Below are 26,008 nucleotides of genomic sequence, written 5' to 3' on the forward strand. Positions count from 1 at the left end.
CGGGTGGGTAGGGGGGTACTTCCTCTTCCTCTCAAGTGTTTGGGAGATGGAAAGCTGAACGCTTCCACGGGACATTGTGGAGATGGTTGGTGACCCAGGTGGTGGTGTTGCTGACAGATCGTCTGTTTGCGGGGTGGCAGGTGCCGGTATCACTACAGATGTGGCTGGAGCGGCCGAGACTGCAGCAGAAGAGGAAGCAGGATGAGCCAGAGACGTTTCTTGGTTTTGAAGGTGTCTACTCCACTGCAGCTCGTGCTTTGCACTTAGATGCCTGATCATGCAGGTTGTGCTCAGGTTGAGAAGGTTTATGCCTCGCTTCAGGCTCTGATTGCACAGGGTGCAAACCACTCGTGTCCTGTCATCAGCACATTTTCTAAAGAACTTCCACGCTAGAGAACTCCTTTGAGCTGACTTTGGTGCGCTCGTTCCCTTGCTGCGTTGGGCAGTAGCAGGCGTAGTGTCTAGGGCACGGCCGCTCCGCTTCTGCACCCTGCTCCCTCTTCTGCTGTGCTGGTGGCTCTATGCGACCACCGCCTCTTCCTCCAAACTACTTAGGTCACCTGCATGACGTTCATTCCATGTGGGGTCGAGGACCTCATCGTCCTCCACATCATCTTCCACCCAGTCTTCACCCCTGCCCTCCTTGTCGGTCTCCACAATGCTGAACGCCGCAGCAGTTGGCACCTGCGTTTCGTCATCATCGGAGACGTGCTGCGATGGTCCTTGCATGTACTCATCATGAGAAATAAGTGGTTGGGCATCGCTGCACTCAATCTCTTCCACTTCTGGGGCAGGGCTAGGTGGATGGCCCTGGGAAACCCTGCTGACAGAGTCATCAAAAAGAAGAAGAGACTGCTGTATGGCTTGGGGCTCAGACTGCTTGCCTGATTTGCAAGGGGGTGAGGTGAAAGACGGTTGGACATCGGCTGCAGGTGCCAACTCTGACCTTTCTGCAGTAGACTGGGTGGGAGACAATGTGAAGGAACTGGAGGCACTGTCAGCAGCAAACAAATCTACTATCGCCTCTACTTGTTCTGGCCTCATCACTTCTAGAGGCGTATGATGCCCTACCAAATACTGATGCAGGTTCTATCGCCTACGCACACTTGAGGAAGGTGTTTCACTTGTGCGTGTAGCTGGCACAGATCGACCACGTCCTCTCCTTGCAACAGGAGCTCTACCAGCAGCACCACGACCCAGGCCACGGCCCCTATTTGACGGTCTCCTCATATTTCTGTCATTTAAGATCTTGCCCTAGAAAGGTGTTTATTGAATAGCGGAACAAAACAACAACAGTAACGCACGGGTGTATCTCACAGTCAAATATGCAAACTATGCCGCAATTTAATGTTTTTTTACCCCAAAAGGGTGTATATTGAATAGCGGAATAGGATAAAAATCGGTGTATCTCACACGTACAAACACAGACTAGGCCCGATTAAATTTTTTGTACCCTAAAGGCAGGATGAGGAAGAGGAGTAGGAGGAGTTGGTAACAGGAGGCAAACTGAAGCGCCCTGCAATCCTTGGCGGGGGAAGGAGATCCGCCAAACAAATTTAAAAGGTGTATCTCACGCGTACCGATACAGACTATGCCGTAAATTAATTTTTTACACTCCAAAAGGGTGTATATTGAATAGCGGAATAGGAAAAATTTTATAATACGGTGTATCTCACACGTACAAACACAGACTAGGCCCCGATTACAATTTTTTGTACCCTAAAGGCAGGATGAGGAAGAGGAGTAGGAGGAGTTGGTAACAGGAGGCAAACTGAAGCGCCCTGCAATCCTTGGCGGGGGAAGGAGATGCGCCAAACAAATTTAAAAGGTGTATCTCACGCGTACCGATACAGACTATGCCGTAAATTAATTTTTTACACTCCAAAAGGGTGTATATTGAATAGCGGAATAGGAAAAATTTTATTATACGGTGTATCTCACACGTACAAACACAGACTAGGCCCCGATTACAATTTTTTGTACCCTAAAGGCAGGATGAGGAAGAGGAGTAGGAGGAGTTGGTAACAGGAGGCAAACTGAAGCGCCCTGCAATCCTTGGCGGGGGAAGGAGATGCGCCAAACAAATTTAAAAGGTGTATCTCACACGTACCGATACAGACTATGCCGTAATTTCATTTTTTACACTCCAAAAGGGTGTATATTAAATAGCGGAATAGGAAAAATGTTATAATACGGTGTATCTCACACGTACAAACACAGACTAGGCCCCGATTACAATTTTTTGTACCCTAAAGGCAGGATGAGGAAGAGGAGTAGGAGGAGTTGGTAACAGGAGGCAAACTGAAGCGCCCTGCAATCCTTGGTGGGGGAAGGAGATCCGGCAAACAAATTTAAAAGGTGTATCTCACGCGTACCGATACAGACTATGCCGTAAATTAATTTTTTACACTCAAAGAGGGTGTATATTGAATAGCGGAATAGGACAAATTTTACAAAACGGTGTATCTCACACGTACAGACACAAACTAGGCCCCGATTACAATTTTTTCTACCCTAAAGGCAGGATGAGGAGTAGGAGGAGTTCAGAACAGGCAGGAGGCAGACTGAAGCACCCTCAAATCCTCGGCAGTATGAGATGCGCCCAAAAAATTGGAAAGGTGTATCTCACACGTACCGACACAGACTATCATGCAATTTAATTGTTTATACCCAAAGGTTTTGATTAAATAGCGGAATAGGAAATATGATCAAAAAAAGTGTATGTATCTCACACGTACAGAAGCACACTAGGCCCCAATTACTATTGTTTGTACCCCTAAAGGCAGGATGAGGAGTAGGAGGAGTTTGGAACAGGCAGCACCCTCAAATCTTCAGAAGTATGAGATGAACCCCAAAAACTTGGAAAGGTGGATCTCACACGTACCAACACAGACTATCCCTCAATTTAACTGATCCCCAAAGGTTTTGATTAAATAGCGGAATAGAAAATATGATAAAAAAAGTGTATGTATATCACACGTACACAACCACACTAGGCCCCAATTACTATTGTTTGTACCCCTAAAAGGCTGGATGAGGAGTAGGAGGAGTATGGAACAGGCAGCACCCTCAAATCTTCAGAAGTATGAGATGAACCCCAAAAACTTGGAAAGGTGGATCTCACACGTACCAACACAGACTATCCCGCAATTTAACTGATCCCCAAAGGTTTTGATTAAATAGCGGAATAGAAAATATGATCAAAAAAAGTGTATGTATATCACACGTACACAACCACACTAGGCCCCAATTACTATTGTTTGTACCCCTAAAAAGCTGGATGAAGAGTAGGAGGAGTATGGAACAGGCAGCACCCTCAAATCTTCAGAAGTATGAGATGAACCCCAAAAACTTGGAAAGGTGGATCTCACACGTACCAACACAGACTATCCCGCAATTTAATTGATCCCCAAAGGTTTTTATTGAATAGCGGAATAGGAAATATGATCAAAAAAAGTGTATGTATCTCACACGTACAGAAGCACACTAGGCCCCAATTACTATTGTTTGTACCCCTAAAGGCAGGATGAGGAGTAAGGAGGAGTTTGGAACAGGCAGCACCCTCAAATCTTCAGAAGTATGAGATGAACCCCAAAAACTTGGAAAGGTGGATCTCACACGTACCAACACAGACTATCCCGCAATTTAACTGATCCCCAAAGGATTTGATTAAATAGCGGAATAGAAAATATGATCAAAAAAATTGTATGTATATCACACGTACACAACCACACTAGGCCCCAATTACTATTGTTTGTACCCCTAAAAGGCTGGATGAGGAGTAGGAGGAGTTTGGAACAGGCAGCACCCTCAAATCTTCAGAAGTATGAGATGAACCCCAAAAAACCCCAAATATCATTCAGCTCTGCTGCAGGCCACAATTTAATTTTTTTTAACCCAAGGCTGTATATTGAATAGTGGAATAGAAAAAAAGTGTATGATTTTTGAAACCACTCAATATTAGCACATGTGAACTGAACACAGCAGTGTATGATCAGTCACTCAGCACAGCACAGCTGAAGGAAAAATGCCGCACACAGTGCCTGATAGAAAAATACTTTTCTCCCTCCTCCTCAGTGGACAAAAAAGATTGTGTTCACTGCACCCCAAAAAGATTGTGTTCACTGCACCCCAAAAAGATTGTGTTCACTGCACCCCAAAAAGATTGTGTTCACTGTACCCCAAAAAGATTGTGTTCACTGCACCCCAAAAAGATTGTGTTCACTGCAGCCCACACACAGCAAAATGGATGTGGACCACTGACACCTGCCTATCTCCTATCTCACACCACACAGCAATATCGATTGTAGTTTGTAGAACACACTGTCTGACCCTAAAAATCAGCAGACTCTGTCCCTAACAGGATTGATAAGATCGGGACTGCAAACCCCCCCCCCCCCACACACAGCAATATCGATTGTAGTTTGTAGAACGCACTGTCCCTGAAAATCAGCAGACTCTCTCCCTAAAAGAATTGATAAGATCGTAGATCGGGACTGCAAACCCCACCCCACACAGCAATATCGATTGTAGTTTGTAGAACACACTGTCCCTAAAAATCAGCAGACTCTCTCACTAAAAGGATTGATAAGATCGTAGATCGGGACTGCAAACCTCACCCCACACAGCAATATCGATTGTAGTTTGTAGAACACACTGTCCCTAAAAATCAGCAGACTCTGTCCCTAAGAGGATTGATAAGATCGTAGATCGGGACTGCAAACCCCACCCCACACAGCAATATCGATTGTAGTTTGTAGAACACACTGACCCTAAAAAATCAGCAGACTCTCTCCCTAAAATGCCTACAACTCGCCCTGCCTAACACACTCCGACCTGTTCCTCAATTCTATCCGGACACAAATGTTTTTTTTTTCCTGTCTGTCCCTAATCAGCAGCCAGCACGTTGATGTGTGCTCTCTCCCTGAACTAAACAGCAGAATGACGCCGCAGCGGCGCTGCCTTGAACTTATAAAGACTTGGTCACATGCTTCAGACGGCCAATCACAGCTACTGATACATTTGTAGGCATGGCTGGGATGGCTTAGGCACACCAGTTAAACGCTTGTTGATTGGCTGTTGAAAGCCCGCCATGAAAAGCGCGCCAAAGCATGCAAAACCCTGAAATAAAACGACCGAACACGGATTTTTACCCGAATATACAGTAAAGTGTTCGTGTCCGTGTTCGGGTAACAAAAATCCAATTATTCGGTACGAACACGAATAATACAGTCCGTGTTCGCTCAACCCTAGTGCTAACGCATCCATTTGTATAAAAAAAAACCCATAAAGCAGTTGCATAGAGAATTGTAACCAAAGTATGAGCACTATATATGTTGGGTCTTTCAATGCTGACATGTGCTTTATCAGAGCTGCAAAGACCACATAGTAATCACCTATGGGAAAGAACAACATCATTTACAGTCATATATAGGTACATTGATATAATTCAAATACATGCAAATCATATTTTAAGACTGGTGTCAGACACAACAGGACCCACCTCTAATGACAACCACACACGAACACAAACTCCCTGGGTGGGTGTCGGGGCCACAAAGAGAGACTTCAAATGAGGGACAACCACCCTCGAGTATTATAAAGTAGTTATCTAACTGTCATGTAGTCTACCATATGGATATGTAATCCTGTGGAATTGGGCACTTACTATGCAACACCTCCAATATACTATCATCATATTTTAATCAAATGGATGATAGTACGGGAGAGGTGTTGTATAGTAAGACCTAACATATATAGTGCTCATCATTTGGTTACAATTTTCTATGCAACTGCTTTATGTTTTTTTTTTTATACAAATGGAAGCATTAGCACCTTTGCTTAATTTTTTAAGCTTGATATAAATAAACTTTTACATTTTATAAAATGTATGTATGCTCCTTTTTCTGACCCGCACAGTCCAATACTCTTTGGTTTTATCTTTTTCTCTTCTAATATTACTTGTAAAGGTGCTAACTTTTGGCATAAATGTGAAAATTATGAAAACATACTTTTTAGATATTAAAAAAAGGTTTGTTGGTACTCTAATTCTTAGCTCAGCATCAGACAATAGCCCTCCTACAGTCATGTTGTACTACGAGGGGCATTCAAGTCAAACTGGGATTTTTAATTTTACAGGTATAAAAAGGATGCTAGTGTGGCAGTACTACATGCAGTAGTATGTGGCAAGTGTGTTATTTTACTGATAGGCGGTGCATATGTCATGGGCCAATCCAGAGACCGTTAATCAAGATGGCAGACAATAGTGTTTGTGCATGCATGGAACAGCGTGTGGTGATAAAGTTTCTGTAAACGAAGGCAGAAGACCCGTGGAAATCTACAGAAGACTTCCAGCACAGGATAGTGATGAGACACTCAGCTGCATTAAGACATTTGAATGGTGTGAACGTATAAAAGATGGGCGTACGTCCGCTAGTGATGCTTCCGGCCTTGGTGAATCCCAGCCCACAGCAATCATTCTTGTTAACATTAAGCATGTGGAACGCCTGGTCCTGGATAATCAATGCATTACCTGTTATGTATTTGCACAAGAGATAAGGTTAGCTTTTCAGTACTGATGAAGTGAAGCAGGCTGCCCTAGGGGGGTTCAGATTTACTGAAAAATCTTTCTATGCCGAAGCTTTCCAGGCATTAGTTAAATGCTGGAATAAGTGTATAAATGTAGCAGGGGAATATGTTAAAAAATAAATGCAGTTGCCCCTCATATTTTATCCTCCAGCGAGGCTGCATTCATCAACAATAAATTGAAACTATCCATGATACCATGACTATAAACAATTGATCTCTAAGAAGGAAAAATGTAGAATCATCTCTTTATAATGCGGCATGTTAGTCTGAGTGACCCAACCATGTCCTGGCTCTTTACATCTCCATATCAGATTTGCTTTTCATATTCAGGAAAATGCAAAATTAATTCTGAAATTTATAGATTTGGTTCTGATAAGCTAGAACTGCACATCTGTGATGTTCAAGTGGCCTAAATTAACTTCAAAATTTATATGAAAATCCATGCACCATGCAGCATTTTATGCACATAGCAGTAGTTATAAGTATATGCATATGTATGAAGGTCTTATACATAATAAAATAGTATGGGGCCATTTTATAATTAAAAAAAAAAAGGGTTCCCTTAATATTTTAAACAGACTCTTATCCAGACATGCAACCTTGATCATCAGGAAAGGGAAGACAGGGAGCATGCAGCCCCCCCCCTTCAAAAAGTCCCCCCCCCTCCTTGCATAGCACCCTTGTCCCAATGTTGAAGGAGCCTCTTCCCCAGCTTCATGTTAACCAAAAAGAATTTGGGGTAATTGAAAATTTGAGAGACGAATGGAAGAATCTGGCAGGCCACTTTATATTAAGGGGGAAACTAGATATCTGGCCCCTCCCAGGGGAATGAATTGGTACCCCTTACCTATTCCCACAAAGTGTTAAAAGTAATAAAAACAAAACACCAATACGGAATTCAAATTCAATTAATACAATAAAAACACAAACACCCTACTTGCCAGCTTTTGAAACAAATTGTAATTTTTTTTTACCACTTAGCTTCGACTCTTCTCCCCTTGAGCCCCGATGCTTGGGGTTGTGTCGAGACTGTTGATTGTGACCATGGCATGGGCCAAGTGGCTGATCACCATCTCATTTCTATTTTTTTTCCTCTTTGTTTGTTTCTTTCTTTTCTGTTACACCTTCAATATGCTCTTAAGGGTTTTCCCCTGTGACTATTTGGTGTCTCTCATTACCGGCTAACCTGTTGGCATTATATTTTCAGTTGCATGGACTTATGTAATGTGTGTTTTCAGAGGCCTTGAGCCCCCATCCCCTTTATATTTAAGACCAACTGTTTCAGCGTAACACAGCATTGTTTTTTTTAGCTATCACCTTCTATTGCTGTAAGCGGACCTTGTATATGTTTTTCCAGGGCTCCAAGCGCTACTGTTGTCATGTACGCACTGCAATCTTTTCAATAAAAATACTAAACAAGAAAAGTAAAAAAATAATTAAACAGTATTATTATACACAGAATAAGAAGTTAATTCAGTGTCAATCAGTGTCCTGCTATGTATCCATAAAATAATTTCTCCCAGCAAGGTAATCCACATCAATCACAGTGACCCTTACACAAAAATAGCTAGCAAACTAAGAAGTAAGTATCACATTTTTACTGAGATCTTAATAGCAAAACATGGCTCCAACAGTTAAAAACAAAAATAAATAAATAAATAAAAAGAAAAAAAAATATATATATATATAATTTAAAGGTGGGACACCTCTGCTGTGTAACAAATTCCTTTAGAAAGAATTACATCTTTTGTTTCCACCAGACATTCATCAAAAAAATTGGAGATGCAACCTCGAATTGTAGATATCTCATTTACTTCATATCTTAATGCATTTACAGGTAAATATACATTTACAAGCCACTGCACAGTTTCCAACATGCATACGTCCTTCATCAAGTTGCATGTGTAGCATTAATGTAGTGGACAACCTTTTATTTCTTTTCACAGTGAGTGTAGCCCTCAACACAGGTGGATCCCATCAGCCAAAATTTCCTTTTGTACGTGAATTAACCTATTTCTATCTCATCACTTCCACCTATGCACAATATCTAGAGATCTATATACCCATAAGTAACTTTCATACTCGTTCCACAATCTCTATACAGGGTACAATACAACTATACTACATCTCATTATGTGTATACTGATTGGTAACTCCAATAATGAATCCCCAACCAACACACATATAGAAAATACAAAATTACAATAAATCTCATACACCATTCTGCAAATTAACAAAACATTAATCCCTATTGCTCAGCATCTAATTCCATATTTGGATAAGCATCCACATAATGTTTTCAGGACCTTTCTCAATTCTTCATTTTCTACACATACACATACACATTTGAAAAATTATGATAATAATAACCATCACGATTCATCTCTCTGTTCTACAAAAATAGGTATAAATCATAATCCTTATTCAACCCATATAGGTGTAAAGAATTTAATTGTTTTATCCACCATACCTCTCTCTCAGTCTAAGTTTAAGAATCCTGACTCCTCCCCTTTTATCCTTTTTTATCTCTTCTACGATCATAAATTGTATATCTGTGTCTTTATTGTTATGTTGCATGCAGTATTTTGGAACCGGTAAACCTGGCTGATTGCTTCTAATTGAAGACCAAACTTGGGACATATAATCTTTAATTTTCTGAGTCGTTTCACCGACATATATCAACCCACATGGGCAGACTAGTGTATAAACCACATACGATGTCTGGTATAAAAACCACGGATTGCATACTTTTTTCCATTATTCAGATGTATAAAGCTGTCACCTTTTCTCATTTGTCTGCATTGCACACAACTGAGACACTGATATGATCCACTCCTCCTACTTCCTAGGAATGTCCTTTTTCAATGTTTTTTCTTTTTGGTGTTCAGAATGTACAAGCATGTCTCTTATTGTGCTATTTCTTCTATATGCTTTTATTGGTATTTGTTCAAAATAATCTATATCAGGGTATGCACGTTGTAATAGACCCTCAATGTGTTTTGATAATTTTAAATATTTTCTCACTATAACTATGTTACTGCATGGAGAAAGGAAGAAGTTTTAACCTGGATTTTTTATTTCTTTTGGGACATCTTTCTATATATTTCAATCTTTCAAACTCCTGGTGCATCAAGTTATTTGGATATCCACGATTTCTGAATTTTTGACACATTTCATCTATTCTTTGTTGCTTTCTGTCCTTATTACTGACAATTCTACTCTAATCAATTGACTCCGTATGATTGACCTGAATACATGTGGTGGGTTAAAACTGTCAAAACATAATAATTTATGCCTATCTGTAGGTTTGATATAAATATCAGATTCCTCTTTCCCATTTTCAATATAAATCGTAGTGTCCAAAAATGACACTGATTCACCGCCAACACACATAGTTGTTAGAGATTTAGAGTTTAATTATATTTTAAATGATAAAAGTCTCTGAAATACATATGAATGTTATAATGTCATATGTTAGTTTTTGAGGGTTACTTTATTATGTCTTTGTGAAGGACAGAGAAGCCATTTTGCAATGTATGTATTTCTATTCTGAGTTTCTATGTCAGTATGTTGGGTGGAGTTGTGTCTTACATATATGCAAAAGTGGGTGTTACTTTTATATTTAGAATTACTCCCTTCTTGGGACATACTTTTTGCTGACATCGTCTTTACATACAGTATAAGAATACACTATGTTAGATGTTCTAAGGAGAGAGATGAGAAAAAGACATCCTACAGTCTGAAGACACGTAACAGCTCTCTCTCTCTCTCTCCTTCTGTCCTTTTTTGTTTCACTCTGTTTCATATGTTTTTCTTTATTTTAAGAAATTAAACAAGTTTCCTGAAGTATCGTGACAGCTGAGAAGTCTATTTCAAACAATCATACTTTATATTAGTACTGAATGAATTTAATATCTCATTAAATGTATAAAGAGTTCCAATGTCGCCCCGCCATATCACAAACACAATGTCAATATAGTGCGACCAAGTTACGCAATGATTCTGAAACATATCATCATTGTATATATATATATATATATATATATATATATATATATATATATATATACAGTGGGTACGGAAAGTATTCAGACCCCCTTAAATGTTTCACTCTTTGTTATATTGCAGCCATTTGCTAAAATCATTTAGGTTCATTCTTCTTCCTCATGAATGTACACATAGCACCCCATACTGACAGAAAAACACAGAATTGTTGACATTGTTGCAGATTTATTAAAAAAGAAAAACTGAAATATCACATGGTCCTAAGTATTCAGACCCTTTGCTCAGTATTTAGTAGAAGCCCCCTTTTGATCGAATACAGCCAGGAGTCTTTTTGGGAAAGATGCAACAAGTCTTTCACACCTGGATTTGGGGATCCTCTGCCATTCCTCCTTGCAGATCCTCTCCAGTTCTGTCAGGTTGGATGGTAAACGTTGGTGGACAGCCATTTTTAGGTCTCTCCAGAGATGCTCAATTGGGTTTAAGTCAGGGCTCTGGCTGGGCCATTCAAGAACAGTCACGGAGTTGTTGTGAAGCCACTCCTTCGTTATTTTAGCTGTGTGCTTAGGGTCATTGTCTTGTTGGAAGGTAAACCTTCGGCCCAGTCTGAGGTCCAGAGCACTCTGGAGAAGGTTTTTGTCCAGGATATCCCTGTACTTGGCCGCATTCATCTTTCCCTCGATTGCAACCAGTCGTCCTGTCCCTGCAGCTGAAAAACACCCCCACAGCATGATGCTGCCACCACCATGCTTCACTGTTGGGACTGTATTGGACAGTTGATGAGCAGTGCCTGGTTTTCTCCACACATACCGCTTAGAATTAAGGCCAAAAAGTTCTATTTTGGTCTCATCAGACCAGAGAATCTTATTTCTCACCATCTTGGAGTCCTTCAGGTGTTTTTTTTAGCAAACTCCATGCGGGCTTTCATGTGTCTTACACTGAGGAGAGGCTTCCGTCGGGCCACTCTGCCATAAAGCCCCGACTGGTGGAGGGCTGCAGTGATGGTTGACTTTCTACAACTTTCTCCCATCTCCTGACTGCATCTCTGGAGCTCAGCCACAGTGATCTTTGGGTTCTTCTTTACCTCTCTCACCAAGGCTCTTCTCCCCCGATAGCTCAGTTTGGCCGGATGGCCAGCTCTAGGAAGGGTTCTGGTCGTCCCAAACGTCTTCCATTTGAGGATTATGGAGGCCACTGTGCTCTTAGGAACCTTAAGTGCAGCAGAAATCTTTTTGTAACCTTGGCCAGATCTGTGCCTTGCCACAATTCTGTCTCTGAGCTCTTCAGGCAGTTCCTTTGACCTCATGATTCTCATTTGCTCTGACATGCATTGTGATCTGGAAGGTCTTATAAAGACAGGTGTGTGGCTTTCCTAATCAAGTCCAATCAGTATAATCAAACACAGCTGGACTCAAATGAAGGTGTAGAACCATCTCAAGGATGATCAGAAGAAATGGAAAGCACCTGAGTTAAATATATGAGTGTCACAGCAAAGGGTCTGAATACTTAGGACAATATGATATTTCAGTTTTTCTTTTTTAATAAATCTGCAACAATGTCAACAATTCTGTGTTTTTCTGTCAGTATGGGGTGCTATGTGTACATTCATGAGGAAGAAGAATGAACTAAAATGATTTTAGCAAATGGCTGCAATATAACAAAGAGTGAAAAATTTAAGGGGGTCTGAATACTTTCCGTACCCACTGTATATATATATATATCTCCTCAAACATATGCATAAAAGTACAGGCGAACTATGAAGCGACATTGGAGCCCATAGCAACACCATTAAATTGTTGTACAAACAAACCCTGGAAAAGAAAGTAAATATGCTGAGAGACAGAGCAAGAGCTATGGAAAACACACAAATATTTAATTTTCAATGATTTATATAGTAAAATTACATTACAGAAAAAAATGCAATATACCGGGACTGCAAAAACTGAACCGCGATGGTGCGGGGGTTTACTGTATACCTATTTTTGTAGAACAGAGAGATGAATGGTGATGGTTATTATTATCATCATTTTTCAAATGTGTATGTGTATTCCTTGTGTAGAAAATGAAGAATCAAGAAAGGTCCTAAAAACATTATGCAGATGCTTGTTCAAATATGGAATTAGACAGTGAACCATAGGGGTTAATGTTTTGTTCATTTGCAGAATGGTGTATGAATTGTTTTTTCATTTTGTATTTTTCTATATGTGCGTTGGTTGGTGATTCGTAATTGGAGTTACCAATCAGTATACACATAATGAGGTGTAGTATAGTTGTATTGTACCTTATATAGAAATTGGGGAAAGGGTATAATAGATATTTATGGATATATAGATCTCTAGATACTGTGCGTAGGTGGAAGTGATGAGATAGAAATAGGGTAATTCATGTACTCAAGGAAATCTTGGCTGATGGGATACACCAGTGTTTAGGGCTAGACTCATTGTGAGAAGGAGGATAAAAGGTTGTCCACTAGATTAGTGCTACACATGCAGCTTGATAAAGGACATATGCATGTCCAAAACTGTGCAGTCGCTTGTAATTGTATATTTACCTGTAAATGCATGAAGATATGAAGTAAACGAGATAATTGAGATATATATATATATATATATATATATATATATATATATATATATATATATATATATATATATATATATAAGTTGTGATGGTATGCGAGGTGAGGTAGTAGATAATCGCTATATTTCACCTCGCATACGTTCTGTAGTGAGAGACTGAACCGGAATCCGGCCTGGGTTTTTCCAGCCTCTGTGACAGGCTGGGTTCCGGTCCAGAGATTGTGGGTCACCTGAGTCCATGCTCAGGTGGACTTTAACTGAATAGGAAGAGAGCACAGGAATGCTCTGGCCTGAGACTCAGAAGGGAATCTGAGAGAGGAGCTCTTTTTTGGACTTTCAAAGAAAAGGTTTGCTTACCATATGTTTTGTGGGTGATGGGGACCAGCCCCACACCGTATAGTGTGGAAAATTCCTGTATAGTTTAGCGCCGGACGGCAAGGTTTTTTTTTTTACTGTTTTGTCGTATTTGCAAACCTCTGCTGAAAAGCTGGCAACCCACCAGACTTTTAAGAAATTACCTGCATGCTGGCCTTATTTTCCTGGAAAATGTGTTCCCTGTGAGCTAATCTCCCACAATATATATATATATATATATATACACACACACTCACTCATCACTTTATTAGCTACACCATGCTGTTACTGGGTTGGACCCCTTTTGCCCTCTCAGACCTGTCCTAATTCCTTGTGGCATAGATTCAACAAGGTGTTGGGAACATTCCTCAGAGATTTTGGTCCACATTACCATGATAGCATCACACAGTTACTGCAGATTTGTCTGCTGCACATCCATGATGGGAATCTCCTGTTCCACCACATCCCAAAGGTGCTCTATTGGATTGAGATCTTGTGACTGTGGAGGCCATTGGGGTACAGTGAACTTATTGTCATGTTTGAGAAACCAGTTTAAGTTGATTTGAGCTTTGTGACATGGTGCATTATCCTGCTGGAAGGAGCCATCAGAAGATGGGTACACTGTAGTCATAAAAAGGTTGGACATGGTCAGCAACAATATTCAGGTAGATCGTGTGGCATTTAAACTATGCTAAATTGGTACCAAGGAGCCCAAAGTGTGCCAAGAAAGTATCCCCTATACCATTTTGTGCACACAACTGCTGCTCACTGGACATTTTCTCTTTTTTGGACCATTGTCTGTAAACCCTAGAGATGGTTGTGCATGAAAATCCCAGTAGATTAGCAGTTTTTGAAATACTCAGACCAGCCCGTCCGGCACCAACAACCATGCCCCATATAAAGTCACTTAAATCAACTTTCTTCCCAATTCTGATGCTTGTTTTAAACTTCAGCAAGTCATCTTCACCACATCTAGATTCCTAAAAGCATTAAGTTGCTGCCATGTGATTGGCTGATTAGCAATTTGTGATACCAAGCAATTAACAGGGTGTACCTAATAAAGTGGCCTGTGAGTATATATATGTGTAGAGTGAACTGCAAGGTTAGCGGGATTGCCAGACAGACTAGTCACATGACCAAATACTACTCCTCCTGCCCTCACGGTTTGCAACAAAAAAAATGTGGAAACCTTTTGAAGACCCCTCGTATTCATATAAATATACATATATGCTGCTACTTAGATTCTGCTACTCTCTACTGTTAGCTGCAAATATCACAGTGTTATGTACAATTCTGTATTAATACTTCCTTTCTTGTGGAGGGGCTTTGAAAACCCCACAGAAAGGAATTAAAAAGGGAGAAAAAGTCTCAGCCACAAGTCCTGTCCAGGGGAGTTGCTGGTTGGAGTAGTTCTTCTGCTCCCAATTACTTTGTTTTAATTACTTATTCATTTCCCAGGAAGGGAATCCCTTCTGTTTACAGAGGCCTTATCCAGATAGAGGCACTGCCAACTTGTAGTGCTACCCCCGACGTAGCTGCTGAATATATTTCGTTCCTTACTTCGTCTATCAAACCCCAGCCCCTCTGGCACGCCTAGCGGCAAGGTCAATGTAATATCACAATAAATGACACACAGACACAATTAAAACTGAATTCAGCCTTCACTGATTTACTTAATCAGAAAAAAAAGAGGCCAAATAAAGGTGTCAAGTCAACCAAGTCCTGAAACAACAATTAAGACTCAGTTGAGGGAACTCTCAGAGTTGTTAAATGAAAACAGCAAACACAAGAGAGAGTATACAAAATATCAGACAGTCACAAGCATTAAATAAATGGATTTTCAAAGGATCATTAGATGTTGTTAGTACCACTACTAATACTAAAAGGAGAACCCCGGGCCGGCCTATAATACTTGTGATCCCAATGAGAGAGACTGAGTATTATATGTTCCCTTTAAGAGTAAAAGGATAGTGTTCTGAATGCAAGGTCTTGCAATTATCTTCCCCGGCGGTTGGAGCTCAGAGAAGTAATGTATCCTTAGGTATAACAAAAGTAATCAGCAATCAGTGCAAGGATACTTGATCTGACTAATGACAGGTCCTCTTGACAATCCAAATCTGCTGTGTTTGTATATTGTGTTCAAAGTGGAGTGCTAGTGGCTGGCAATAGGACTTTGGGAATCCGCCCACTCACCAACCCTGATGACACAGTGATTATACTACAAACAATGCAAATTGGCTCTTCATCTGATGATCAGGTTGAGGTGGCTGCCTGGTTCAGGGATCTGTCTAGCACCTCTGCTGTCAGCGATGTTGCTAGCATTCCCCCTGGCATGGCAGACCAATGTTGGCTCTAGCTGGGCTGGAACCCCTGCAACAGTGGGTTGCATGGTAGGCTGCAATCCCCCAAGGATCTCAGCAGCCTCTCTGGACATGTCTCTCTTCTTCCCCTCCTCATGGTTGTCTACTAAGCACCAGGCAGACAAGATGGTGTCCTTTCCTTTCTTTAATCCTGAGGGCAGCTGGTCTGTGTAGTTCTGTCCTCATAGAAAGCTATGGGGCCTTTTTGTAATGGGAACTACAGGTCCCATGATGCATTGCTGCAGTGCTCCTTGAGTGTCATTGGTTCCCTCAGAAACTGACAGGTTGTGTCTCTCCCTTCAATGAGAGTCTCGGTCAGCTTGGCACAGTTGTGAGAGATGCGGGACACCCGCTACAAACTTTATTATCAAAGCCCCTCTTCCAGTTCACAAAGGTTCTAGTTTTTATATTTACCTACAGGTTTAGTGCAATAGCCTGTTTGGGGGATTCATTTCTCATAACCCCCCAAAGGGATATATATATATATAGCCACCCTGACATAAGCAAGAGTGTCTCTAAATTAAGTCTATTCAGCTTCCCCTAAACTCAGCTTAGCTGTCTTCCCACCTTCTGTCAGTTACTGGCCTTGTCACAGTGGGTTTGGGTCTTGAATTTTCACATCTTTTCCCAACCAATCACTAAAAGTTCTTTGTCAGTGATCTGTCATAGGAAAGGGTATGCATATTTAGTGTGATCTGTAGTTCTCTTCCCCCCAGGCTCTGGCATGGGGAATGTGCATGTGATAGAGTTGCTTCTTTATACCTGAATAGGCCTGAGTGTGTCTGGATATGAAAGCTGGGAGGGGGTGTATTTCTATGGAGGTTGATCGACTCTCCTGTAGAAGATTAGGATTAGGTTGAAGTTCCAGTTGGAGTTGGTTGACTTTCAGAAGACTGAAATTAGGATAGAGTGTAGACTGGTGCTGGTTAACTCTCCTAAAGAAAGATGGTTGCAGAGCAGCTATCGACTTAAATACCTTTTTCTTTTGCTGTTACATGAGAAGTACTGGAGTTTTATTTTAACATGGAGCATCTATAACCCTAACTCTCTCTCCCATGGTATTGTGAGTAATACACTTCATTTATTATTTATTCGCTTCACCTACAAGTGACTGACGTCCATCTGTTTCTTATTTCCCACTATTGCCCAAGAGCTAAACCCTAACGTGAAATATCAGCCCGTCCTGTCTCTAGGGGCACCGCCATGTCTTTAGGTATCAGGGGATGCTACATATATGGATAAGTAAAGAAAAAATGGGCGCTGGTAAAGGTAAAACGTCAAAACCTTTGTATGTGTTTTGTGCGATCTTCTGTGAATGATTCCTCAAAATTAAATATGAGGTGCTTGCTCAGTGTATGGGGAACAATTGATATTTCTTATGCAATCATTTTAAAATCAGTGCAGAAAAATGTATTAATACATAAATACATCAATAAAGTGCTTCAATTGTGCAAAATTATGGTGCTGATTCAATATAAATTGTAATGTAATGAAATCATGCTGATAAATAAATCAATAAATACCATATAAAATAAATTAGTAAATTTGTTAAATACAATAGTAGGATAAATGGTGCATCAATAGTGAACTATGGTATAAAAGTTCCTGCAGTGATGTAGGCATCAAAATTCTTTGTTCAGGTGCTCCAGTGAGTGATTAGTGGTAATCAATGCCTCTTACCAGATTTCCCCAGGTCACACAGACCTCAAGCGCCTTTGATTCTATTCATATAGGGTGGATCAAACCATCAGAACTCCTCCACTCCTCATCTCTTTTATTATATATTAACCATTGAATTGGGAAATGATATGTGAAATAAATTCCTCCTCCTCCTCACTCCTCCTTATACTTTAAATCAATGGCAGATCTCAAGCCGATATGCAGGGAGACAATGTAAAGCCAAATATAGTGTATTACTGTTTATTTAAAATATTCAATAAAAGACTGTAAAATTGGCTGCTTACATTTAGTAGTGCCCACTTGACACATGGCGATGAGCGTTGGTTGCTATGGCAAGGGGTCAGAGAGGTATGTGTATAATCTCCTGTGTATACTGTTATCCTCTGTATTACCCTTGTAGCGTGGCAGCGGTCTGGCGTGCATTACAATGCTCCGAGCGGAGGTGATGTAGCTGATACACAAGACTTCCGGGTTTAGCAGGGACCACGATGCATTTCGCTAGGATAGCGTCATCAGATTGCCTGATGACGCTATCCTAGCGAAATGCATTTAGAAGATTTAGAAGATCTAGCTATTGAGAATGATGACATCTCCAGTGATAGTAACGGAGATGCCAACACTGCAAATATCCCTTTAAAGGTACCATCCCTTTTTTACCCTGTACAATCTCGTGCTGTACAAATGGATGTGTTTCAAAAGCTAATTGAAGAGGATATTTTTGAGTTGGGCAATAATATAGCTCAGTCTGTTCTGTCTCAAGAGGACAATCTATCCATTCATGAAAGAAAAGCTCTTCTTTCTCTCAAAGATGACTCATCTATAGTGATCAGAAATGCGGATAAGGGGGGAGCGGTTGTAGTTCTGGACAGTGCCATGTATAAAGAAGAAGCAGCTAGACAGTTGTTGGACATACAAACATACACTGTTTTGGGCAGTGACCCGACAGCTAAATATAGGTCTACTTTAAATCGTTTAGTGGATAGAGGTGTCCATTTGGGGGTTCTTACCCCAAAAGTGTCTGAAAAATTAATACCAGAGTTTCCAATAACTCCCATTTTCCACCATCTCCCCAAGGTTCATAAGGGGTTACACCCGGTCCAGGGGAGACCCATAGTCTCCGGTATCGGGTCTCTAAATGAACGCTTGGGGGAGTGGATGAATGGTCAGCTTCAGCCTATTGTTCAGAGCCTCCCAAGCTACCTGAAGGATACTACAAATCTATTGAATATTGTGAATGATCTTAGGTGGGAGAAAGATTTCTCATGGGTCACATGTGATGTGGCCAGCCTATACTCCTCGATCCCCCATGACCTGGCCTTGGAAGCTATACATTTCTCACTTACTCATTACACTAATTTGTCTGAAACATGCAGATTCTACATTGTGGAAGTTTTAAGTTACTTGTTAAAACACAACTATTTTTTGTTTGATGGGGTTTTCTATCTCCAAAGGTGTTGGGCAGCCATGGGGGCTAAATTTTCACCATCCCTATCCAACCACTATATGGGTTGGTGGGAGAGAACTCACGTTTTTGGAGATAGCAACGCCTACAGGAGTCCGATTTTTCTCTATTTTGGTTATATTGATGATCTGATTTTTGTTAGTAAACGTTGTGTAGATCTGCATGCTTAACTTACAATTTACAGGGCAACAATGTGTGGATAGTATTGAGTTCCTAGATGTTACCCTTAAACATCACAATGGTCAGGTTGTTACAACTCTTTATAGAAAGCCTTTGGTGGGGAACAATCTATTACATGCAAAATCCAATCATCCTTTTCACACGTTTGCGGGCATCCCAGTTGGACAAATCCTCCGTCTCAGGACGATTTGTAGTGATCTGTCCTCCTTTAATAAGGAGTTTGGTTTGCTGTACGGAGGCTATCCTAGGTGGACTCTGGATAGAGCTTATAACATAGCACTTAACAAGGACAGGAATAGTCTACTTATACCCAAAAAAAGATATGTTAGTAATACTAACGCTCAGAGAGGTGCCATTACTCTCACTATTCCATATAGTCTAGAGTTCAGCAAGATAAAATCTATAATCAACAAACACTTACCTGTCCTATATGGGGACAAACAGTTTGCAAAGATCTTGGACAATGGTGTAAACGTCCTGGCTAAACGGGCAAAGACCTTGGGAAATCTTTTGTCTCCCAGCTTATTTTCCTCTAAACCCAAGAAATGCACATCTGAAAACTGGCTTCATTTTAAAGGGAATTTCAGATGTGGTACTAAGGACTGTCTTACATGCCCACATGTTGCATCAGGAAATACCTTTCAGTCTACTGTTGATAATCAGATCTACAAAATTGATAGATTCTTCAATTGTAATACAAAATTTTTGATCTACGCAAATTAAAGGACAGGTTCTGGGACCATCTCAGCGACATTAGAGGTCGCAAATCTACAAATGTTGCACGGCACTTCAACATAGAACATCATGGGGATTTGTCCCTTGTGTCAGTCCAGATTGTGGAACAAATTAAATCACCACCTGGGGGGGGGGGGGGGATGCTTTTCGCCTCCTGTGTAAAAGGGAGGTTTTTTGGATATATAGACTTCATACTAGGCTGCCTAATGGATTCAACTTTGAGTAGGATGTTACACATTTCTACTCATAGTTATCCATAGTCTTCCATCCATGCTTACCTATACACTCCCCTTACTGTATTTGGGTACAGTATACCCTGGATTTTTGTTCATGTTTTTGTGCACATGTCCATACTATGTGTACTTATTTTTGTACACATTACATTATATATTACATTTTTGCTTTATTATTTTTTATTATTAGTTTTTCATTCCTTCGCCCTTCAGGTGTAGTATTGTGGTTCATAGGGTGTTTCACACTCGTATTTCCACTGCTTGTTGTTTAACAATATATGGAAAATAATTATCTTTCTCTAATAAGAATTTATATATATATATATATATACCTTGCTAGGAAACATGTTGTTGTACTCCTTGGACACTTAATGGTTCTTCTGCTCTTTTTAGGATGAATTTTTAGGATGAATTTTCGTCTAAATTATCTTCATCTGCCTATGATCGATCTTTCATTTTTCGTTTTCTCTTTTTTTTCTTTCATCTGTAATATTTAGTGTCTCTGCATGTATATATGATGATTCTATTTATTATCATGTATGATGTCTGTACAATGCTTGACCTAATGCGGATACATGTGTAGATGTTACCCTATTCATTATCATTATCATCTTATTATACACACATGAAATTGGGTACTTTATATTTTTAGTTATCTGCCAGATGTTCTTTGATCTTTTTTTTTTTTGTGTTTTTTTCTTTTTTTATTTCCTCTCCTTATTTCTTGTCTTTTTCTTCTTCTTTTTTTGGATTGTGTTTTTTATTATTTTTTATTTTTTGTTTTTCTTTATTTTTTTTTTTCTTTCTCTTTTTCATGTGGGGTTCACTCTTCTTTCTTTCATGTGTGAAAAAGATTATTGCCAGAAGCCCATGTTGCAATTAGCTCTCATGGTTAGCAGCCTTTCACTTACCCAATTAACGTTGATTGGTTTTTCCTGTCTTTTGGCTGCAGTTTCATTATTTAGTTGGCATCTCCACATGTATCCACACGGTTATGACTAAGCGAACATAGTTTCGTGAAACGCGTCAACTGTTTTTCACTCTCCTGTTCCTGGTTTGTCGTTTTGGATTTTATGGATTTTCAATAAAAGGTTTTTATCATCTACTATCACTCTCAAGTTGGTGTGCGGTTGCCTCCTTCTAATTGCACGCCAGACCACTGCCACGCTATAAGGGTAATACAGAGGATATCAGTATACACAGGAGATTATACACATATCTCTCTGACCCCTTGCCATAGCAACCAATGCTCATCACCCTGTGCCAGGTGGGCACTACTAAATGTAAGCAGCCAATTTTACAGTCTTTTATTGAATATTTTAAATAAACAGTATTACACTATATTTGGCTTTACATTGTCTCCCTGTATATCGGCTTGAGATGTGCCATTGATTTAAAGTATGAGGAGGAGTGAGGAGAAGGAGGAATTTATTTCACAAATCATTTCCCAATTCCATGGTTAATATATAATAAAAGAGATGAGGAGTGGAGGAGTTCTGAGGGTTTGATCCACCCTATATGAATAGGATCAAAGGCGCTTGAGGTCTGTGTGACCTGTGGAAATCTGGTAAGAGGCATTGATTACCACTAATCACTCACTGGAGCACCTGAACAAAGAATATTGATGCCTACATCACTGCAGGAACTTTTATACCACAGTTCACTATTGATGCACCATTTATCCTAATATTGTATTTAACAAATTTACTAATTTATTTAATTTATATTTTATGGTATTTATTGATTTATTTATCAGCACAATTTCATTACATTACAATTTATATATAATCAGCATCATAATTTTGCACCATTGAAGCACTTTATTGATGTATTTATGCAGAGGCGTAACTAGATTTCTCAGGGCCCCGGTGCAAGAAATCATGAAGGCCCCCCCGGAAAAAGCATGTTTTTGACACTTTTTTTTTTTGCACTATAACAAAGTAAAACATTTTTACTTGGGGCAGTAATGGTGGTGAAGGGTGTGGGATCAGGGGCGGCGGTGGTGGGGAGGGGTGTGGGATCAGGGGCGGTAATGGTGGTGAGGGGTGTGGGATCAGGAGCGGTAATGGTGGTGAGGAGTGTGGGATCAGGAGCGGTAATGGTGGTGAGGGGTGTGGGATCAGGAGCGGTAATAGTGTTGAGGGGTGTGGGATCAGGGGCGTTAATGGTGGTGAGGCATGTGGGATCAGGGGCGGCGGTGGTGGGGAGGGGTGTGGGATCAGGAGCGGTAATGGTGGTGCGGGGGGTGGGATCAGGGGCGGTAATGGTGGTGAGGGGTGTGGGATCAGGGGTGGCAGTGGTGGAGAGGGGTGTGGGATCAGGGGCAGTAATGGTGTTGAGGGGTGTGGGATCAGGAGCGGTAATGGTGTTGAGGGGTGTGGGATCAGGAGCGGTAATGGTGGTGAGGAGTGTGGGATCAGGAGCGGTAATAGTGTTGAGGGGTGTGGGATCAGGAGCGGTAATGGTGGTGCGGGGGGTGGGATCAGGAGCGGTAATGGTGGTGCGGGGGGTGGGATCAGGGGCGGTAATGGTGGTGTGGGGGGTGGGATCAGGGGCGGTAATGGTGGTGAGGGGTGTGGGATCAGGAGCGGCGGTGGTGGTGAAGGGGGGTGAGATTAGTGGCGGCGATGGTGAGCGGGGTGGGATCAGTGGCGGTGGTAAGGGGGGGTGGATGGTGGGGTCGGATCAATGGCGGTGGTTAAGAGGTGATGGTGGAGAGGGATCAGTGGGGGCGATGGTGGGGGGGGTGGAGGAGGGGTGGGATGTGGTGTCACCACTACCTCTGTCTTACTGATCCCATCCCCCCACCACCGCAGATCTCATCCCTACACCCCCAAAAGTTCTGTTGTAGAGGATGAGATCTGTTCTGTGCCAGGCATGGGATGGGATCATTAAGAGGCAGCAAGCCAGTGAGCCAGCAAGGGTGGAGTTTGGGATCAAAAAGGTAAGTTGAAGTTCACTTACGATTAGCAGTCAGTAGAGTCTAGACGATTTCCCCCTCACTCAGGCTCAGGAACTCCAGCCAGGCAGACACAGCATGTGGTCTCCTTGCACTCGTCTGGCAGAGGGGAGAACTCCTCCTCCCCCTGCACTCTATTGGTGTCAGCTGGTCAGCTGACTTTCAATGACTGTCCACCCCTGCTGCCTCACTGCATCAGCCATCTCTCGGATTGGAGGATCGGCAGGGCTGACCGCGGTGCAGGCAACACAGCAACAGAATGCAGGATTGCAGGTACTCGTCTCATAGATTGCTTTACACATCACACACATGACATACCGCTGCTGTACCTCTCCTCTCCGCCCCCGCACAGCGATCGGGGAAGGCGGCATCCAGCCCAGACTAGTCTCTCTCTCACTCTGCTCAGCCACCACTAGCGTCTAGCGATAATCAGGCGGTCGGACGGGCCCCCTCACGCCGCGGCCGCTGTAAGAAAACAGGGGCTGGCGGGCCCCCCCTCAGGTAGCGGAACTCCAGGGCCCGGTCGCAACCGCGACCGCTGCGACCCTGATAGTTCCGCTACTGTATTTATGTATTAATACAGTTGTCTGCACTGATTTTAAAATTATTGCATAAGAAATATCAATTGTTCCTCATACACTGAGCAAGCACCTTATATTTAATTGTGAGGAATAATTCACAGAAGATCGCACAAAACACATACAAAGGTTTTGACGTTTTACCTATACCAGCACCCATTTCTTCTTTACTTATCCATGTAATTTGTATCTCATACAATTAAGGGGACAGCAGGTATAATATAGACTGCAAACTAAAGAACCAGGCGCCTTCATTGTATAACGATGCTACATATATGTATCGACCAATAATTAGAGCGCAACACACGTGTGATGATGAAATGGGTACAGAAAGGGGTAAATCTATGCGCTACCACTAGGAAATAGAGGAAGGAAAGGAGGAAGCTGGCACAAGAAATGGAGCACCCGGACTTTGCTGCCAATTCCTAAGTGTCACCACATAGAAAACATATAAGAATAAAGAGAAGAACCAGCGCAAAAAGTCTCTACTGGATGAACCAAATAAAAAGGTAAATACCACAAAATATTCAAAATATAAGTGCTCAATAATCTGGGTGATAAAAGATAATGTATACTTATGAAATTCAAAGTGATGTGAAGATGTCCTCAGGTTGAGCACAAACATTACAAGTGCAAGTACAGGAACAGGAAGCAGAACAGGGATGAACATTCCTTAGAAAGAGAGGGAGGAAGTAACAGCTATGGCAAATCTTGGAATATTGGAACAAGCTGCAGAGGAAGAAGAAAAGGTCCGCCTTCCTATTTGATAGTGTCTGATGACCCTGCAAAACAGACCTTGCAATTTATCCTAAGCCAGAACAATGTCAACACAATTGCACAGGAGTCAAAATCAATATCTATTTTAGCGGATGTTTCAGAGTTGCTTAGACAGGACAAACTGCTGCTTCAGACAGGTCTTGTCATTGATGAAACTACACCTGACTTCTGCAAAACCATACCTCCCAACTTTTTCAGATGGAACGAGGGACACCTATGAGCAAAAGTATGTAGGCATAGGATACACCCTCGCCCCTTAAAGGAGGATTATACAAAAAAAAAAAAGAGTTAAACCTGCAAGTGTTTTTTTTTTTCAACTATTATACCTTTATACTGTCTTTTGAATAATGAACCCTGATGAGATGCTTGGCTGACGTTTTTTGTTTGGTAGTAAAGGAGAGCATCAGACTTCTGATGCAGCCATTTTTTTTTCTGTTTTTTGAGAATGGCATTGACAAAAATGACATGACCATTCAAGAGGTTTGAGGATTGGCTGAGGGGATGACATAATGTTTATGATCATGCAACTGACACATACTCAGATACAATTTTCCAGATATATTGATATCTTTAGATGCCTAAAGGCTTCATTCTGATAATCTTCGTCCAGAAATTAGATTACCTTATGAATGAGCACAGATATGAGGAGTATCAGATGCCTGAATCACCTAGGAGATTAAATGTGCCCAACCTGCCTCTAATCCCTCATAATATAAGTGTGTTTGGTCCTAAATTGCTAGCAATTAGTTAATACATGTGAATATATTCCTATTCTTATAGAAAAAAGATAACACTATACTAGTGTATCTCCCCGCACCTCGGAATAGGTTTTGTTTAAATATAAGATAAAAATATAAAAATGTGTGTAATTAGTGAGATATAAATATAAAAATATATATTGTGTGGCAGCAGCTGTAGATTTAAAATGGATGATAGAAAAATAGCCTAGGCTATATACAGCGCTTGCCGCAGAAAAACAATTAACTTAATGTATGTGAACAATGTTGAAAACTTATCTTTACAGTATAAGTGAAAATACAAATCAATTAACCGGTTGCCGACCGCCGCAAGTACATATACTTATACTGCGGTCAGCCCCGGCCAGGCAAAGTGACGTACCGGTACGTCACTAGCCTGTCACTTGCTTGTGAGCCAATAGCGGGCTAGCGTGTGCCCGCCGAGAAGGGAGAAAGGCAGGCGGCTGATGTAAACAAGCCGCCTGTCATTCTCCCCTGTGTAGGAATGGTGATCATACGGTTCTACTATGTAGGACCATTGATCACTGTTCCTACACCAGTAAGAAGCACACCCCCAGGGACACACTTAACCCCTCCTTCCCCAAAAAAAAGCATACCATGCTGTATATTCAAGATGGATTACAGTAAAAGAAAAAAAAAATGAGTGACAATTTGTTAGAAAACTCATGTCTAGAAATGGTAACATGTTACAAAAGCTAAATCTCTTCCATGTTATCACAGTAGTCACAAGAAATATGTTACTAAAAATTTGAGGGATACCAAA

The sequence above is a fragment of the Pelophylax lessonae genome, assembly GCF_965119305.1.
Source record: "Pelophylax lessonae genome assembly, chromosome: 4".
NCBI lineage: Eukaryota > Metazoa > Chordata > Amphibia > Anura > Ranidae > Pelophylax > Pelophylax lessonae.